Here is a 20683-nt window from a genome sequence, read left to right on the forward strand (position 1 = left end):
ATGGACAAAGAATGGTTTAAAGCATATAACTGGATTTCCCAGCTACAGTTAAATAGCCGTGTGTATGCAGGGCTGGTTGAAGAGCATAGAGAAAGAGAGAGAAGGCAGGGCAAGATGAGGCACAATTGGAAATAGAATGAACAGGCAGAAGGGATAAGAAGCTTTTTTCAAAGAGCTAAAGGATAGAATATGGTTGGATAGGTGAGAGAAGGATGCTGAAATTATCCAGAGAAACTATATAGTCTAATTACTCCTGAGAGAAAGAGATGAAAATGTCGGGAGTTGTAGAATTTACATCTACAGAATGGACTCGTTGTGATTGTTTAAGCAAGCCAGTTACCAGAGTTAATCAGGTCAGTTCTGGGGAAAAGAGAGAGAAAAGAGAAAGAAGAAGGAAAAAAAAAAATGGAGGAGGGCAGCTCTCAAGCAGGGATGGGCGGGGTGTGATCCAATGCCTCAGGCGGGAGTTCTGCCTTGGCGATTGTGGGGAGGAGAGTGATGGTGCTCCAGTCCCTTCTTGAACCAAGCGCTGCACCTCGCTTTTTTGGGTGTGTAAATTCCCGTACCGGGGGCGCAGCCAAATTTTGTTGTGCTCTTCAACCCAGGCTAGTCCCAATCTCCAAATCCCAGTCTACGCGCCCCGCTAAAATTTCCTTAGACACAACTTCCCAGGCAACCCCCTCGGGGCAATTCCAGGCCTCCTGCAGAGCTCTGGGGGTGGAGTCAGAATCGCTGCTTCCTTCTCTGGGTCGGGCTGGTGCGAACGGGCGGGGGCTTGCCTGCCAGGTGCGCGGAGCCCACTGGAGTGAGGAAAACCAGGTCCCTCTATGGCTCGTCACCCGAAACATGAACTCACAGGCAAATTTCCCAGTTTTTAGCTCTTTGCCTTCCCTCTAGAGTTCCAGCCAGCCAGGAGTGCGGACGCACGGTGTCTGCGCATGGCTCTTCCAGGGGCCCAAGCCTCCCGGGAGGACAATGGCAGCAGGCGCGCCGCTACACTAGAAGTCCAGCCAGCCAGGAGGCAGCACAAAGAAGCAGTCTGTGCGTTCAGCCCCTCCAGGACCAGTTGGCGCGAGGGGACCTGGCGTGCAGGTATTTGGCTCACAGGGTGTTTCTATGCCCTGAGCGGAGGTTTTTCCCCGAATGGAGGTTTTTCTGTTTTGGACTGTCTCTTTTTCCCCTCTCACTCCCTGCAGAGGGGGATCGCCTCTGACCCTGGAGTCTCCGATCCCAGCCTGATTTTCTCTTCCCCAGTTCGCACTCACTTTAGAAGGCTTTCTCAGTGGCCTCTGCGTCTTTTTTCTCCCAATCTCTCAGGTTTTGTAAGGTTTCCAATGGCTTCAGATCTTTCCGTGTAAGGTATGGGTGCGAGTGCTAGTACGGAGCTCCTTACTTCTCCGCCATCTTGCCCCTGAACCTGGAAGTGGACTTCTTAAAGCGTACAAGGCTTCCCAAAATATGAGTAGAAGGTTCAGATGCTGAATGACTAAAACAGAATGACAAATTCCCATTATGACCTACCACTCTTGCTGCCCACTGTCAACATACACCAGTATTCCCACACTTACACATATTTTAAAAAGAAAAGTTACTACCTTCTGTAATACAGTTCTCCTTTACACAACCAAAGTAATGGTCATTCTATACCAGAAAGGAGTCAACCAAAAATATTGCCTGTTACAGATCCAAGTCCAAGATTATTCAATAATATCCATCATGCTCAAGATCTGATATAATTTCATCTCAATATTTTGAGTTAGATTAGAGTTTGTTTATTTCTACAACTTGTCATATATGACTATACAAAAGGATGTATCATTTTCCTCTCCACTGTACATTTTCTTTTTTTTTTATCTTTATTGTTTGTATTTAGTTAATCAGTTTATGTCATGGAATAACCTGCAAATGCATTCCAATTGGATGTAAGTCCTTGGTATTTCCAAAGATTTGAGATTGTTGGGGTCTCCTAATAACTTTAACTATTAGACACAGAGGTTGTGGACAGGACTCCCCTTGGTTTCGTCCATATTTCTCCTTTTTTCTTAGTAGTCAAGATCAACCATCTAATCAGTATTAAACCATTATGAACAAACCAAAATACCAGATAGCAGTCTTAGCTACTCTAACTCAATGGAAACAAAATGTGTCCCTTGGTAGAATCATTTCTCCATTTGGTACTAAGAACTATAACTCAGGATGTCCTAGAGTTGTGTTTCTGAGAAGAATTTTTTTTTTGCAAATGGGATATTAGATATATCAAGCAGTACCATCCCTATTCTCTCTGTTCTTGATTCTTGGTTCAGAGTACATACTGTATCCTGTAGCACCACATCCCAAACTTAGAAAGTACTGTGTGTCAGCTGGAGCTCTAAGTCTTCATTTGTTTCTTATTATAAGGTCAGGATCTTATGGATAATAGATTATGTGTAAAAGCAGTTAAACCATGGGTATCAATAAACTTCCTTACTTCATCCCCTAGAAGCCATTTGCTTTGTAGCCACAAATAAGGCATTTATGAGTGCATAGGTGATGCTGCTGTCAGAAGCATAGCCAATAGGGAAGGTAAATATATATACAAAATACATGTCTGTTCTAGTTAGGACAAAACACTGCCTCCTCTGTGATGGAGAGTATATAATATAACCAACATGCTATTAGCTAGTAGGTTGGTTCTTCCAAAATATATTATCCTGTCAGAGACCGGCTCCGGCCGGGTCCAGGGGTCTCTGAAGGATGGACAGTGCCAGCGAGGGAGGGGTGAGAGAGCCATAAGATTCTTTCTCATCACTAGGCAGGCATCTCCACTCTGACTGGGGCTCAACTTTATTTTATAATTAAGTGTTTGGGGGACGGCACAGAAGTGGCATTTGCCCTAGACAATGGTTTCTGATAACAAACTTCTTTGATATATAAGAATTTCCCAGAAGATAGATTTGTAGAAGACTCCTGCATAACCTTTATCAATAGTGACTGAGGTAGGTGATTTAGATGCTTATCGTATGGGGAAGGAAGGTATCTTTAGCATACAAGACAAAATTTTTAGCATAAAAAGAGTGAAGTTACTTCTTTGTGAGCAGGGGTCAAACAGGTCTTTCAGGAAACCCCTCAGCTCCCATAATCACAAAAGAAGAAGTTCCTTAATAGGTTCCTTCACAGGGAGCAATCAGCATACTCAAGGCCAGAATAAGTCACTCCAAATACTGATAACAAATGCCTTGGGGTGGGGGGGGGCAGTGCTCCAAGCAGAAACAATTGGGTGGGGGTGGATATCTGTCCTTAACTCTAAATTAGGCTCTTTGTCTCAGGGCCAGACTCCATTGTAACTCATGTTCATAGGTTCTTAGCCCCCTTTATTATGTAAGTCTTGGATCTGCAAGGCCCATGGGAAGAGCCTTTTAACAATCATCCAGAGTGCTTTCATCTGGAGTCTCTTTTGAAGAGGCAGGAATATGCTTTTCTTTATGAGCAATCTGTGTGGGGAATATTGGTCTGATCTGGAATATTGTGAGGCCTGGTCAATATCAGCAGGCTCATTTCCAGCATAAGCCAGTAGTAGCAGAAGGAGATACCAGTTTTAATTTCTCATGGCAGGAGCTGTGCAAACACTGCCATTTCCTCACTGTGACTCATCCAGCGAGGCCAGTGTGGCTCCCAGCAGTATCCAATCAGGAACATGGGGTTGTTTATTGCTGTTTGCAAAAATGAGCTCTCTGGGGCACCTGGATGGCTCAGTCAGTTAAGCATCCTACTTCAGCTCAGGTCATGGTCTCGCGGTTCATGGGTTCGAGCCCCATATCAGTCTCTGTGCTGACAGCTCAGAGCCAGGAGCCTGCTTCGGATTCTGTGTCTCCCTCTCTCTCTCTCTCTGCCCCTCTCCATCTCAGGCTCTGTCTCTCAAAAAATAAATAAACATTAAAAAAATAAAATGGGCTCTCAGCAGTAGCAAAAACTAGGTCATCCTTGGGGTGGGAAAATGCTTGCTATTGTGCCTATCCATTTGTTCCTTCCATTCCTACCAATATGATCATGTTGTTCATAAATCATTGAGTATGCACTAAAATAAATTTACCTAAACTGAACAGGAAAGTTTGTCTACCTATTAAGAGACTCTTTTATTCACTCTGGGTCTATTCTAAGTAGTATTCAGACTCTTTTTTTTTTTTTTTTTTAAGTGTTTGTTTATTTTTTGAGAGACAGGAGTGAGTGAGCAGGGGTGGGGGGCACAGAGAAAGGGAGAGAAAGAGAATCCCAAGCAGGCTCTGTACTGTCAGCATGGAACCCGTCACAGGGCTTGAATCTGCAAACTGTGAGATCATGACTTGAACTGAAACCAAAAGTCACTTAACCGACTGAGACACTCAGGTGCCCCTATCTATATAACTCTTACCCAAACTTCCATGTCAGAAATCTTGCTTCTTCCATGTCTGATCATTCAGGAAAACTATTAGATAATACCCATATATCAGCCTGGACTCCTTCCTCAAACACCTCCTCTATCCAGGTAAAGTGGACAAGAGGATATTCCATTCAATATTCTTCCCACTGGGAAGGTTAGCCCAGTTGGAATTCTTACCTTTTGTACTATGACATAATATGTTGAAGAGAACTTAGCAAAATTTTTAGAAGTGTTGTTCAGGGTCCTTCAAGAGCTGATGCAAAGATGAGATAGGTAATATGAAGGATTTTATTTGAAGAAATGAGAGAGAGAAAATAGAGAGGAAACTGGAGAAAGCTAACAGAGCCATCAGATTCTGATGTATTTCTGATCCCCAATAAAGGAGAGAGAGAGAGAGGTTTTGTCGAAGTACCCTATCCTGATAGAAAGTTTTGGAAAACCATAGTGAATCCTTAAGTCAAAGTTGGTCTTCAGAGAAGTCAAATGTCTCTCAGGAATGGGTTTGCTTTAGTACCTCGTCTGCACACAGTCATTGGCTGGTATTGACTCATGGGAGGTGTGGTACCACAAATTTCAAAACACAGTAGCTGTGACCCTTGGGTAATTAGACACCGTGTAGCCAGTGGATTGTGAGGTGCATTTTTATGGCCACTCTGATGGGTAAGATATTATCAGCTATCTGATTATCCTAGGAAAACTATGAAGGTGTTCCTGTTAAAATTGTTCATGGAACCACTGAAATTATTACTTTTAAAACTTTGCTTTATAATATTCAAAATTCTTCCTTCCTGGGTATGTTTTTGGTTCACTGACTTTCTGTTTTCCCTTGTGGTCTCTTATGTTACTTAAAAGATTTTTTTTTTAATGTTTATTTATCTTGAGAAAGAAAGAAAGAAAGCATGAGCAGGGGATGGGCAGAGAGAAGGGGAGAGAGAGAATCATAAGTAGTATCTGTACTGGGGCTTGAATTCATGAACCATGAGATCATGACTTGAGCCAAAATCAAGAGTCAAACACTCAACCGACTGAGCCACCCAGGTGACCCTACTTAAAAAGATCATGAGATCACATGATCTCATCTATATAAAATATATATCCTATAGAATATGTATATTCTCTGTATATAATATATAATATGCTTATATATAAGATATGCTTACATATTCAATATACATAGAATTTATATTTTGTTCATGAATTTAGAATTCCCCTCATGTATACAGTTAGATCTTTGTCCTTGGAAAATGGGAAATTTCACTTATGAATTACATTGGAAAAATACTGATATGCCTCTTAATATCTTAGAATGGTATTTGTATACATAGAAGCAGATATGTATATACACATATATCTTTATTATGATGTGCACACATAATTAAGCTTCCAAAAGATGTTACAACTATCAAAGCATATTATTTTATTGAATTTGTCTACACATTGTAGACAACGTTGTCATTGTAGTTTTATCCAGTGTGTGGAGTAAAACTAGCAAAAACCATATAAAGTATGTTCAAATTCAAATAGTATTTTTTTAATCAGTAGATTTAGCCATCTGAGAAAATAGGATGCACCAAACAGAACCCAGGGCATAAAAATACTGAAAAAAATGGGGAAATAAGTTTTAATACCAACTAATATTTATAAGACATTATAAAGAAAGTTCTTTGTATACTTTGGTATTAAAAACAATGTGGTTTGCACATACTGAGTGAGAAATAAACAACTAAACCTAAATTTAAAACCAAGATAATACACGTTAGATGTCAAGAAAGGTAACAGACTTTCAAGCTAGGTCCTGAAGGCTTCCCAGGCCTCTTAGATGTTGATGGTTTTTAAGGTTATTATTTCTATACCCTCAACTTTGAAATGTACTTTCCTAACATTGGTATGACTCAGCTCCATGCCTTCAGCCTGTTGCTTCTCCTTTTCCAGCTCTCTTGCATTTTACAGATTCTTGCCAGACAATTTGAAATGTGTAGTTCAAAAACTATTTGCTGATTATATTTGATTGAATCTTCAAAGTTATTATTCTAGGTTCTTTTAACTGCAAAACACTTAGGACAATTATAAGCGTGTTATACATATTGGTACAATCTATAAAAATGCTTTGAACTTCAAATTCAGCGTAAAAATTATTACTTGCAAGCATCAATAAGCAAATGGCTTTTTGTTTTACCTTAGAATATTTAGTGCAGTGCACTGTTTATGTAAGATCAATAAATATTGACTAGATTTCTCCATCTAATTTATTTTTACAAATAAGAAATAGCTCAAAAATATTTTATATTTTCAACCAGGTAAAAAAATGCTCATCATCATTTGACTACACAAATAGAATATTTGAGGGGCACCTGAGTGGCACAGTCAGGTAAGCATCCAACCTCTGATCTGAGCTCAGGTCATGATCTCACAGTTCAGGAGACAGAGTCCGAGTCAGGCCCTGGGCTGATAGGGCAAAGCCTGCTTAGGATTCTCTCTCTTCCTCTCTCTCTTCACCTCCCCCACTTCCACACACACTTTTTCTCTCTCAGAATAAGTAAATAAACTTAAAAACAAAACAATAACAACAAAAAACCAAATAGAATATTTTGGCCTCTATTTTTTAAACTAATTTTATCAAATCTCAATGTAACAATAGAAAAATATATGTAATTCTGTATGATCTTTAATGCATTTTTTTAAATTTTTTAAACTTTATTTATTTTGAAAGAGACAGAGACACAATGAGCAGGGGGCAGAGAGAGAGGAAGAGAGACTCCCAAGCAGGCTCTGCACTGTCAGCACAGAGTCAATGTGGGGCTCAAACTCAAGAAATCATGAGATCATGACCTGAGCTGAAACCAGGAGTTGGACACTTAGCTGACTGAGTCACCCAGGCATCCACTCTTTAAATGTAATTTCTTAATAGAATCTTAGAGTTTTAACTGTTACTTTAGAAAATGTATAACGTTAACGGTGCCTGGTGGCTCAGTCAGTTAAGTATCTGACTTCAGCTCAGGTCATGATCTTGCGGTTCTTGGGTTCAAGCCCTGCATCAGGCTTTGAACTGACAGCACAGAGCCTGGACCCTGCTCCGGATTCTGTGTCTCCCTCTCTCTCTGCTCCTATCCCACTCACGCTCTGTCTCTCTCTGTCTCTCAAAAATGAATAAACATTGAAAAAAATTTTTTAAGAAAATGTAGGTTATAAAATGTTCAATGTAAATAATTGATATCTATAATTAACACCTACTAATAGTTTTATTTCATTTGTACTACATCCTTAATTATTGTATAAATTAACATTTTTAGTTGTAAGTAATAAAAGTCAATTCTGGCTAACTTCAGAAAAATTAATTTATTGGAATGGATTTCAGAGGTTCACAAAATCCTTGTGAAGCTGTGAACAGATCCTGGGCAGATATGAGGACAGATCCTGGGGCCAAAAAACAAGAACTAAGATTTATTACCTCAAGGCAGGCAGCGGCTACAGATGTGATGACAGGCCTGGATTCATATCAGCCCCTAAAATCCAAAGAAATGCACATAAGCAATTTGGTTGGGTATGCAAATTTCAGCAAAGTGTCCTTCACATTGGAGTGTTCATCCATCTAAACCCTCCAAAACCTCACTGATGTGAGAAAACTGTGTTTTCATAAGTTGTATATTGTCCCTTTTCCCACGCATTTATAGTACCAGGGTATAGAGAGTGCCTGCTCTATCTTGCTCTCCAGGTTCTGTTAAACAACCAATCAGTGTAGCAATCCAGCCTGATAGTCTACCAGAAGGTAAGATCATTAAAGTCCCTGTGAACTAAATTGCAGCAAAGAGCCAAAGTTGACAGATTACTGAGGTGGAAAATAAAAGTGCACTGCTGTTCCTGCTAAGTAAAAGCAAATTACTTCTGTTGGTTTTTTTTTTTTCCTGTTAATCAAAATATGGGAGTAGGGAGTATATGCTGCCTACCAGGTTGCTCCAGCAAGGAAGTTCTATCAGGAACAGAAGCACAAGGATTAGGCTTTCATTCTTCAAAACATACATCTACTTTGTTCAGCTAACCCAAGGAACTAAATAGGAATATGCAAAGAATTTTCGCTCTTACATTTTCCAAGTGTTAAATTCCCTTGCAGATGTAGTACTACTTTTCATTTATGATTTTGGCATGCGAGTGTACAGTTAGCTTATAGCTGATCCCAGGGATATCTAGAGCCATAGTATTCTCCCATGGCCAAGATATGAATGAAATATACTAGTTAGTGACCTTTATATGCTGTTTATAGTCTGAAATTCCACTGAATGCACTCTGGACTAGTCTGTCTACATCATTTATTAAAATATACAGATTGATAAACTGTACCTATTTTACAGCCTGATTTGGGTTATGTGAACAGTGGAGTATAAAGCCCCCTTGGTGAAAAAGGAATCCTGGTACCCGGTTGTGGGAATTTACATTCCCACAGCCAATATGGAAAATAACATGGAGGTTCCTCAGAAAACTAAAAATAGAGTTATTATATAATCCAGCAATCTCTTCCTGGGTTGGGAAGAAACAAAATCTTTATCTCAAAGAGATGCCTGCATTCCCATGCCCACTACAGCATTACTTATAATAGCCAAGACATGGAAACAATCTAATGCCCTTCAGTGGATGAATGAATAAAGAAAATGTGATCACACACACACACACACACACACACACACAGGAACATTATTTAGCCTTAAAAAAATAAAATTTTGCCATTTGCAACCATAAAGATGAATGTAGAGGGCATTAATCTAAGTGAAATAAGCCAGAGAAAGAAAAATCCTGAAAAAAAAAAAAAAAAAAAAAAAAAAAAAAAAAAAAAAAAAAAAAAAAAAAAGCCAATCTTATAGAAACAGAATAGAATGGTGGTTGCCAGGGGATGGGGATGGGTGGAGGAAGAAATGGAGGATGTAGGTCAAGGGTATGAACTTTCAGCAACAAGATGAATACGTTTTGAAGATCTAATATACAGCATGGTGACTTTAATTAATAACACAGTATTGTATACTTGAAAGATGCTGGGAATAATCTTAAGTGTTCTCAGCACACAGGTACCAGAAGAGTTAATTATAAGGTGGTAGACATGTTAATTACCTTGGTCTTGGTAATTATTTCACAATTTGTATATATATTAAATCATCATGTTGTACATTTTAATATGCCGTTATATTTTTCAATAATTTTTCAATTATTCCTTAACAAAGATGGAAAAAATAAAGTATATATTAAGACTGAAATCCAAAAATAAATAATCCCCAGGTAAACTTTTGTTCTAGAGATAAAGGTCATCATGTGCAAATGAGGGAGAAGCAAAGAAGTTGTATATTGGTGTCAGGATCAATCTGAAGATGCATTATGCTTTTCTTTTTTTAAGTTTATTTATTTATTTTGAGAGAGGCAGCACAACCTAGGGAGGAGCAGAGAGAGAGGGAGAATCCCAAGCAGGCTTTCCACTGTCAATGCAGAACCCAATGTGGGCTCAAACTCACAAAACTGTGAGATCATAACCTGAGCCAAAACCAAGAGTTGGACGCTTAACCGACTAAGCCACCCAGCACCCCACATTATGCTTTAGTGTATGATACCTAACAACCCAAAAGTTTTCAGTATACTCTTTTTTCCAGTATGTTTACTTGAGTGAATATATATAGTTACCGTTAGAGGAAAAAAAAAAAAAAAGGAGAAAGATTCAAGTGTACTTTGGGTGTTATGTCTGGACTCCAAAGTGCATAGCTTTCATTCAAGGGTCTGTGGTTCTCATCTTGGCATTTAATGAAAAACCTCTCTACTGTCTCTTATGGTAACTCAAGCCAGGCTTATGTTTATCAGGTCTAGGAGATCTTCTTTCTTCTTAATACAAATTAAGTTCTAAGTAGAAAGGTTACCCATTAGTTTGATTCCTAGCAATGTCATGACCAATTAATCACAGCCACAGATCTCTGTAGATCAGGCTATTCTAATGAATACAGTGGCATGGCTGAATATTACAGCAAATATACCTAATCTCCCACTGAGATTTAATAATCACACTGACCTCTTCTACCTTGGGAACAGTGCATCTCCATTAAAGTCATGGTGCTTTTTTCAATTATAACACTTCCCACCAGCACTCTTAACCTAGGGAAATAAGTTAGTAGAGAATCTACAGAGGTTTGGCATTTTCCTCTTTAGATCTCAAATTGTTGGTGAAGGGAAGTTTTTCAAAATGTTCTTAGGGAATATAGTTAGAAGGTGAGCCATATATGATATATGCACCCTAAGATTCCTGTATCTGAAAGACTTTAAAATTTCTGCCTGTAAGCCAAATATTTTACAATACAAATTACTATCCATTTGGTCAGATATTCATTAACTAAACCAGGAAACTATTAAATAAACTGTATCTAATCACTTAAAATAGCACATGAAATCTAAAGTCTTTAACAAAATATACCCATTGTGACAAATTTATGCTGATATTACATTACAAATTCTGGTATTACATTCCACACTTTTTGTTCAAGCACCCTAAAAATCCATTCTGGAGGGAAAACAATGTTTCTAGAATTTGGCTGACATAAACTAGCAAATTCCGTGCACGCGCACACGTGTGTCTGTGCTTGTGTGTGTATGTGTACATGTGAGCCATTTCAGAGTTTCATTTTTCCATTTTTGTCCTCCACGACCTGATGGAATTTACATCTAATTACAGATCTGGGTGTTAAGAGATGTTGAGTAAGAAAGAAAGTACTGTATTGTTTCTTCAAGGGAACAACCTCAGGCAAAGAATTAACAGTATCTTCAAGCAAGGGAAGAATAGCTGCATCGAAGGAGGAGATTATCTTTGCAAAGACTCTTCAGTGGAAGATATGTTTGGACTTCAGCTTACTCAGTGTCTTCTGAATATACCTAGATAACTCCACTTACACTGTTAAAGCAGCAGTCTTTTCTGATGAATGTCCTAACATTCACATGGCAGATATTCCTGGGGTATAGTATCAGCCCTTGTGATTAAGTCACTTGACTTTTTGTTCCAGGATGGTTATAGTAGGGGTTTTAACCCATGCTTTGAAAATAGAGACTTAGTATTTTGAGTTTGTCACTCTCTTCCTTATATTCTCCAGTGTCACCAAAAGCAAGTACTCAACCCCAAATACTTGAATTCCTCATTGTTTCATGATGATCTAGTGGTAGCTCTGTTAGACTTTTACTCTCCCCCAATGGAAACTTTTTTACAAGTAATCTCGGTTGATAATTTCTGTTTCATCACCATTATCATGGTTTGCTACCTTTCCTTGTAAGGACAAGAATTGGAGCTTCATTGCTTTTTACCTTGATGTAGATGGGTGGTCAGTCGTAAGAACCCTTCCCTGAAGTTCCTTTTCCCACAATCCAGTCTCTGGTGCCAACATTTATGTCAGTTAGGATTTAATCCCAAGCAACAGAATTTTTCTGTACTTCATTTAGGCAAAAGGAAATGGACAGAGATCTGAAAAGCTGGGCTTGGAAACTGTCAGGAGTCAATGCAGATACAGATTCTGAGACTAAGGAAGCAGAAACCACAACCATGATATCTTGGCAGGAATTATCTTGGCAGGAGGCCACTGCTGGTATGGAATAAACGCCAAGCATTTTCACGTTGTCTTGCTGCTCAAAATTCAAATTCCAAATGAGAAGCCTGAAATTGACTCCCTTAAGTCATATTCTTCTCTCCCAACTAGACAAGTATAAGGATACCTGATACTGTCCCACTGAACTGTGTCTAATGGAATTTGATATTTCCTCAAGATGTATTTTTAGGAAGAGGAAATGAATGTGTAACAGCCAACCCACATAAAAATACATTAATTTGATCCAAAATTTTATTTATATTTAAAAATTTTTTAAATGATTGTTTATCTTTGAAGGAGAGAGAGACAGAATGTGACAAGGGAGGGGCAGACAGGGGCAGACACAGAATCTGAAGCAGGCTCCAGGCTCTGAACTGTCAGCACAGAGCCTGACACGGGGCTCGAACTCACGAACTGTGAGATCATGATCTGAGCCCAAGTCTGAATCTTCACTGACTGAGCCAGCCAGGCGCCCCTATCCAAAATTTTAGATAATTATATCTGTTAATTTATCTATTACAAATTTAAGACAGGTAGTTTGTGACTTGACTCTTATGATTTAATCAATGCTTCCTTGTCACTTTTCATCACATGTTCTAGGTTTGTCCTATAATTTCTCTTCCTTTCTTTCCTGCCCCTTAAATTTTCCAGTGTCTTATTTTAGTATTTCATTCTTTAAAAAGGTTTGGATGCCAACAAACTAAGCACATATGTTTACCTCTCTTCCCTCCCAAGATCCCAGTGAAATAAAAATGTGTAAGTACCACAAAAAACATACTAATAAGAGTGATGAAAATAGATATTAGCTGTCAATGGATGAGAGATTTAAAACGCCATCTCAAGATACAAAGTGCAAGGGAGTGGAGTAAAGGATGAAAAAGGTGGAGAAAGCCACAACGCTGGAGCAGCTGAGGACAGTCTTCCAACATAAACCCCAGAGTCATTGGTCAGCATCTACGGGGGTAAAGAAGAGCAAGAAATGAGAAGGGAGGCTGAAAATAAGAGAAAAAATAAAGTCTGTACGTGATAAATTTAACCACTCAAACCCCTATTTAATGCCTTTGCTCTAAAACCTAAGAAGGAGCAAGAAGGAATACTTTAAACCGTAACTCTTTTATAAAGACTTTAAATGAACTTTCAGTTGAAAGTTTAGGCTCTAGGTGCACATGTTGGTACCTCAGGCCTGACTACTTCTTCTGGCATAGAGGGCATGGCCAGATAGCTTTCCCATGCTCTCCCTCGAAAAGAAACTCAAGAAGACAGGACTTGCTCACCTTATCCAGAGCTTTGAAAATTCTTACCCAAGGAGGAAACTGGGAGAATAGTCCCATTTAGACAAGAATAGAGAAAACTCACCCCAGAGATCCAGTCTGTCTTCCTTATATAAGAACTGATGTCTTCAGCATTGATGCTGATTGTCTCCATCATCTACCCTTTCTTACTTCCACAGTTACAGGATCTTGACTTTTAGCAAATCACATCGCTACTCAAAATAAAGATCATATTTTCAGCTGCCTTTGAAGCTAAGGATGACATTGTGATGAAGTCCTTGCCAGTGCTATGTAGCACAAAAGATGTGTTCATCTTTTGGGATGAGTATGCCATTATTCCCTTGTGCATCTTTCCTTCAGATAAAATACACATGTATGCTTGGAAAGCAGCCATTGTGGATGATGTGTGATTTTGGGAATGGTATCCATATACAGTGGAGTTATAAAGCAAAAGGAACTAGGAATCCTAGTTCCTGCAGAGTATCATTCCAATTCTAAATATTTTTTCCTGTTATTAGCAGCTAATTACCTAATGTTAATACAACAACAAAGAACGATAAATACATAAAAGAGATATATCAACATTAACAAAAAAAAGGAATTTTCTGGAGTAAAAAATAATTTAGAGAAAACTAATTAATATATTCAGAAATAATCGTACATCCATAAAAGTACATCTGTAAAAGAGTTTATACAAAAGAATAAATAAAAGATTAAGAGCTATCAAAGACTAAGAAATATGATTTCCCCCACTCACCAAAAAATCAAAATACTGAAAAATAATAATACTGTCCAAAATGTTCAAATTTTAGAACAAGAAGGCAAAGAGAATAAAAAATGAAAAAAAATGAGGGATAAAAAGGATAAATCTAGGTCTGTATTTAATAAGCAAGAGTCATAGAAAAAGAAAAAAATGAGAAAATGAAATAATTTTTTAAAAATAGAAGACAATTACCTAAATCTGAGGAAGAATGTGAGTACTCAGCTGACAAGTTCTACAAGAGCACTCTATGAAATGTCAGAACAGAAAGGATACAAAAATCCAAAAAAACGTCTTAGTTGAAGGAAAAAAACAGATGTGGGATATTCATCATGACCATTCGCAGACATCTGGTTCTTCTTTCAGACACATGGTAAGATCAAAGTTATCTCCTCCCTTAAAACTGAGCATCGCTATGTGTCTTCAAGTAGGAGAGGAAATGATGGACATAATTTCGGATGAAGGCTTTAAAAGCTAGTGTGCAGTTTACTCTCATCTTCTGTCTGCCACAAACCAGCAATGCTCCAGGGGGTAATAATCCTCTTAGCATGGTTATAGTGTTGAACATAGCATGGAGCAAAACCCAAGGCTGACCTGGGATAGTTACATATTGTAATCAGGAGATAAACTTCGCCATTTTAGGTCACTGAGATTTGGGGATGTCACTTCAGACACAGATCTTATCACAGAATCCCATCAAAGAATGAAAATTGGTGCTAGACTCATCATGAACACTGAATACTGGGGGGATGCGGAAATTAGTACTTTCTAAACTGAGAAAATTATTGTTAATCTAGAATGCCAAACCCTGCCAAATGACTATGGTTAAAATGAGCACATTTTCAGACATAAAAGAACTCAAAAGCTTACCTCATATATTCTTTCTTCAGATGTTCCTTGGGGATGTGCTCAGTAAAACAAGAATGAATCAGAGTAATTTTCATCCTGGAAGATTATGATAATGGAGATGACTGAAGTGATGACTGAGATATCAGAAACACTTTGAGAACAGTTGTGGGGAGTAGTTAAGATGTATTGACTTCCCCTAGAGGATTATCATTTGCTTCTTTGTGTGCTGAGACATTCTAAAAACCTTTTCTCCAAAGCAAAGATCAGAAGGGGGCACTCTAAAAAAATTTTTTTAACATTCATGTTTTGAGAGACAGAGACAGAGCATGAATGGGGGAAGGACAGAGAGAGAGGGAGACACAGAATCTGAAGCAGGCTGCAGGCTCCGAGCTCTGAGCTCTCAGCAGAGAGCCTGATGTGGGGCTCAAACTCAGGAGTTGTGAGATCACGTCCTGAGCCAAAGTCTGATGCTTAATGGCTTAACTGACTGAGCCACCCAGGTGCCCCCAGAAAGGGGGACTCTAGATCTAAAGTCAGTATTAGCATTCAAACTATAACTGTATCCCCTCCACCTCACCTAGTCTAGGTAGGGAAGAGAGAGGAAGCAATAAGAACAATTACTTATGGAAGAATCAGCTCCAGAAGCCTCTATCCATCCTGATTCATTCAATTAATTTAAAAAAAAAACATTTCTGAGCATCTGCTAAATATGAATCTCCATATACTATATACTAATTCCCCAGGGAATTCAGAGAAAAATAAAATGCTCTCTACTTTCAAAGAGCTCACAATATTTCAGGGGAGATTAACTCATATAAACCAAGATCCATGCAAAGTGATATATATATATCAGAATTGGTGGAAGAGGAAGAGGTAGAGAGAGGGAGAGATTCTGTATGGTGAAGGGGAGGGTGCTCTAGGGTCTTCAAAGTTTTCAGAAGGCCCTGATTCTATAGATAAAGTTGTACCTGGAGCTGGCATACTTTGGTTGTTTGAAATAATCAGGTTCGTTTTTTGCTCAACCCAATGTGAGTCAGGTTTTCTGTCCCTTACAAACAAAGCTCTCTAGCTGAATTCCTTCACTCTAAGAAATGTTATACACTAAGCAGAAGGAGAAAGAGAATTGGTCAAAGAACTGCCAGTGAAAAAGCAGCAAGCAGGAGAAATAAATCCAAAGAAGCAAGCAGCCACCTAGAAAGCCAAACTAGGAGAGCAAGCTCCATGTGAGAAAGCAGGTACATGGAATTCACAAACCTCTAAGCAGAAAACGCAATAAAAACTGGAACAGAATTCACACAGGTGACAGTGGAGCTGTGTTAAGGTGGTGTTGAAAACTGGGAAATTAATTCTTTAGAAGAGGACAGGTCTTACTGCTATGGGGGATCATGTGAAGCCCAGGTACGGGTAGGCAGAGTGATCAGTTGAAGGCATGATGTAAACTTACGTGATGGAAATAGTTTCATAGTTTGGTTAGCAAATTAGATGTTGGAATGAAATGCTTACTAATGGTTGTTATGTTTGTACTCCAAATACAATCAATTTATGGCTAACAGAATGACTTGTGTGAGCAATATTGCTGGCTCACTCTCCTACAGTGTGTGACAGTGGGCACTGAATAAGAACCTTACTTTCTAGTATTTTCTAGCACATCTATATTTGAGAAGTAATAAGCCATAGTCCTCACCCTTTTGCCCTCTATACATATGAGAAAATGGGCAAGAAAGCTCACTTTCTTGCACTTACACATGTGAGAGACGGGATAGAATGATGGGCTGAGATTAATAGGCTGACATTTAGTCAAAGGAAACATAAAATCCTGAGTTTCAGCTAAAAAATTAAAAAGTAATAACAAGACAGGATGCAGGAAGATTCTATGAAGGAGATCTTGAGTCTGTCGTTCACCACAACTCAAAATTGGATTATCTTGCTGGAGACAGGAGTGGAAAAGATATTTATGGAGGGCAGGGCAAAGATGGTTCTGACTACAACAAAGTCTGAGGAAGAAGGGAATGAATACTTTCCCTTACTTACAGTGGCATCAGGTCACGTGGGTCACGAATGCCCAGCTGAGTGCTTTCCCACTGATCAGGGAAATGTAGCAAAATATTAAGAATGAGATTCCATGAAGGAAATGACTACGGGCGGCGAATTGGAGACCCTTGGATAAGTTGAACTAGTTTCTGAAAGCAGCCTTTTGGAAAGCTGCCTTGTTTGAAAAGCCTGCTGGGTCAGGAGGCCCCGCTTAGCCTACCCCAGTAGGCTGTCCCCACCAGGCTCCGCCCCCGTGCCCGAGGAATCTGGAGCTGCCCCAATCCCGAGCCCCGGCTTAGCCTAACCCCGCCCCCACCAGCCCTGCTCCGCCCCCTCAGTATCCCGGGCGACGCTCCCGCGTCCCCTCTCTCCACGCAGGCTGTGCCAGGTCCCAGAACTACTGCTGCAAGAGGAGGCAGCACCGGCGGCCAGCTCCTGCCACCGGTGGGGGACACACTTCGGTGGAACGGAAAACCAGAGTGTCCCACGGGGCCAGCCCACCAAGGTTCGTGACGGCTGAGGCGAATCTCAGGGCAGGACTTTAACAGTTCCCAGGAGAGGCGGGGCCGGTCTTGCAGGCAGTCCAGTCCCTTAAGGGACCCCGACCGACCTTCCTCCGTCGGTCTGTAGACTCCGTCTCAAGCTTCCAGAGCTGAGGCCTTCGCCATTAACCTCAAGAAACGAATAGAACTAGGAGCCAGGAGAGGCGCTTTTGCTGCTTCCCAGTTCACCTGACCCTCTGAAGGCAGTGGGAAAATAAACCCGTGTAGGAATAAAGTTTCTGTCCTGTTTAGGATGAGGTAGGAACAGAAAGGGAACTGAGACGCCCCCGGTTTGAAGATAACTTCGTGTCTAATAAGAGGGATCAAATTGTTATCCGTAATATCACATTTGTATTGGAATATATTAATACACATACACAATTCACATGTACTGGCATTTCACTGAACTAGTGATTAATTTCTCCCCTTGGGACTACATTTGGTATGGAGAGAAAAAGTCCATTTAAACACACATAAGGTATTTAGTATTATTTGTATGAGCAACTCTTATTCCACTGATTTGGGACAGGAAGACGAGTTATCCTATTAACTAATTTGTAACTTTTTTCTTCTCTCCTTTGCTATTATGATTCCTAATTTTCAGGCTGAAGTTTGTAAGCCTTGGAGAGAACTTCAGCAGTGATCTCCAAATGTAAGTCAACTGAAACATGGCTTGCCTTCAACAGTTTTCCTGCTTTATATTTTGATTTCACCATCAAGAAATGTTAGTTGGTATCAAACGTATGATTTCTATTTATTTTACTTAACGACCTAATGCATTACCTACAACTGAGTGCTAGAAGTGTCTAAAAATTGTGATACAAGGGATAAACATTTAGCAGCTCTTTCAACTTCTTTATGGGACTTTCTTTTACCCTTTTCAGTACCATAATTATTGATACTACTTCTGTAGTTTTCGTTAAGCATTTATAGTAAAAAGAGCTTATGGTGATAACAGTTCTAATTATGATAAATGATTTTACTGGTAATAGTAAAATCATATTTATTTTGATCTCTCTTGATGACAAATAATAAATTTGTTTGCTGGGATCTATTGGCTTTCTCACATCCCAAAGTGATTGAATTCTAGAGATGGTAGTCAGCCTCGGACCTCATCACTCCCCAAGTAGCCTCTGTCTACACAGTGCTAGGCCTACCCTTTCCTTTGTGTTTCCTGATAAGAGCATCTCTGGGTAGGAGGAGGGTTACTCTTTGAAGAATTTTACTTGGGGGACAGAAATTTAAACCCTCACCATGGGACATATCAGCCTGACCCAGCGCTCTTAAACCTTTCATCCCTTTCTCCATTCTCATTTTGTCTTTGCATGTGGGGCCAAACCGTGATACAAGAACCAACCAGTAGATCAAAGAACCCACCAAATCTCTTCTGAATACCAACAGTGGAATGGCTTCAGGCAGCCTTTTGATCTTTGTCTCCTCAGTCTCCTGCCACATTCAGCCCCGCCCACTTGCTCGTGCTGGGAGAGCTGCCTCTGGGTCCTCCTCACACACTGCTTCACCGTCAGCATCTAGAGCTAAGCTGGTTTTGGTACCAGCCAGAGAGGTGCCTCGCATTCTCCGTCTCCATTGCCTGGATCTGAACCATTCCCCTCCTGCAGTCACACCCATCTTCTGTGATTTCCTCAGTGGTCTTGAACCAGGAAACCCTGATGCAGCGCCATTGTTCAGGATGTGTTCCGTTTCTGCTTGAGGCCTCGAATAGTCACTCCGAAGCATTAGTCCCATTTCACATGTTGGAGCTCACCTAGGAGCTGGGAACACTATCAGTCCAACACCAGGAAAGTGAAAAACTCATATTAACAAAGAGCAAGGGGCGTCCTTTACCCTACAGGTATAATTTCACACGAAAATGACAGATCCCTAAGTATGCTTGCATTTTTTTTCTTTTATTTTCCTCTTGGCTGCTTCTACATGCTAGAAAGTGCCAAGTTCCTATTTTAACAAAATTCAGCATAGATAAGACTGAACTTACAAAAGAGATGGTGATTATTTAGATAAAAAAAATAATTTGTTGTGGGAAACCTTTAAATATTTGATGCATATCAAATGTTATGTGCCATAAAATTCAGTCCACACTTTACCTATTGTGTAAAACAAAATACCTTTATGTAGTCATGAATCAATTGTGAAAAACAACACCCCTTTTCCCAGCAGGCATAAGCCAGGTAGGATGTGGGGTTGAAGGCAGGGAAGGAGTCTGCTCAACTTCAGCCCTAACTCTGAGCTTAAACTTTCCAACACAGTTTGGTTGGAGCCTATTTTTTCCAACATTCAGTTAACTTTTTTTCCACTTTATCATTCAGCTCTGACCACCCCCCATTCAGAGTCTGTGCCTTGAGGCTTGCCAGCAGGGCTTGCAATGCTAACATTAAACTAAATTTAAGAGTAAAGGTGCTCCTGCTGCTAATGTTCTCAGATCAGAGAAGAGCAAAATGAAGAAACTGGCAGCTGAAACATTAATGGTAGAAAACGACTCAGCTATCGGAAAAAAAAAATCACAGTTCATATGTGTGACAAAGAAGACATGTATCCTCTCCATGTGTAGCATTTGCATTTGCTTTCATTAGATGCTTCTATTTTCTAGCAACAATTGTCTAATCCAAATAAACATCAAAAAGGATACATTTTACATCACATACTGACAGCCCAACTTTGCAGGGGCGGCTTTTACACACCTTGTTGGCTGGATCAGGTTCTGGGGTTTGGTACCTCTTTCTGTCTACAAGCTGGATTTTTCTAGTACTTGGAGAATTACTAGTACTATTTCCTCATTTTGAAACTCCTTGATGAACCCTTCAAGGGCCTATGCAGTTATGTAGAAATCCCCCCTGCCCTAATGCCATTGGCAAGCAAAGTGGGGTTCTCAGAACTGTCTTAATTCATAGAGGATGAAATGCCCCAACTGAAATAAACACAGTCACTGTTTTCTTCTGTCCCTTTAGAAATCCATTAGGGATAGACAGAAGAGGATTGAGAACTGAGATGGCCCAGATTTGCTCTGTAACGTCAGAGGACTCTGGAACATAGACTCTTCATAGCTCCTCTGAAATAGGTTCATTGGAGGTGGACTTGGGGAAGCCTTTGGTATCCCTTCAAACCTGTCCATGAGATCTATTTTTATGTTGGCCTTAACCTCTTACCACATGTTCTACATAATGTTGTCATTTAATAAGTTCTGGTTATCCAAGTAATTCAACTAATTAATATATTATCTGATCAGA

General features: G+C 39.6%; 1 protein-coding gene and 1 long non-coding RNA gene across 5 annotated transcripts in view; one reads left to right on the forward strand and one right to left on the reverse strand.

The window, feature by feature from the left end:
- Positions 1-1315: 1315 nt before the first annotated feature.
- Positions 1316-17065, reverse strand: LOC120246671. Its single transcript, XR_005532102.1, has 3 exons — positions 16900-17065; positions 7845-7899; positions 1316-1486 (listed from the first exon to the last, which is right to left on the reverse strand). It is a non-coding gene; the product is annotated as an uncharacterized LOC120246671 (long non-coding RNA).
- Positions 17066-17269: 204 nt separating this feature from the next.
- Positions 17270-20683, forward strand: part of TTC29 (tetratricopeptide repeat domain 29) — a 240545-nt gene continuing 237131 nt past the window's right edge. For 2 of the 4 annotated variants that reach the window (XM_039254292.1, XM_039254295.1), the window contains exons 1-2: positions 17270-17404; positions 18046-18093. The gene's annotated coding sequence lies outside the window, so the exon portion shown is untranslated. Of the gene's footprint in view, positions 17405-17681; positions 17700-18045; positions 18094-18791; positions 19294-20683 lie in introns of those variants that run through there. The other 2 variants (XM_039254293.1, XM_039254294.1) reach the window with 2 other exon arrangements.

This window comes from Hyaena hyaena, unplaced genomic scaffold (assembly GCF_003009895.1).
Source record: "Hyaena hyaena isolate Hyena2069 unplaced genomic scaffold, ASM300989v1 scaffold_476, whole genome shotgun sequence".
Taxonomy (NCBI): domain Eukaryota; kingdom Metazoa; phylum Chordata; class Mammalia; order Carnivora; family Hyaenidae; genus Hyaena; species Hyaena hyaena.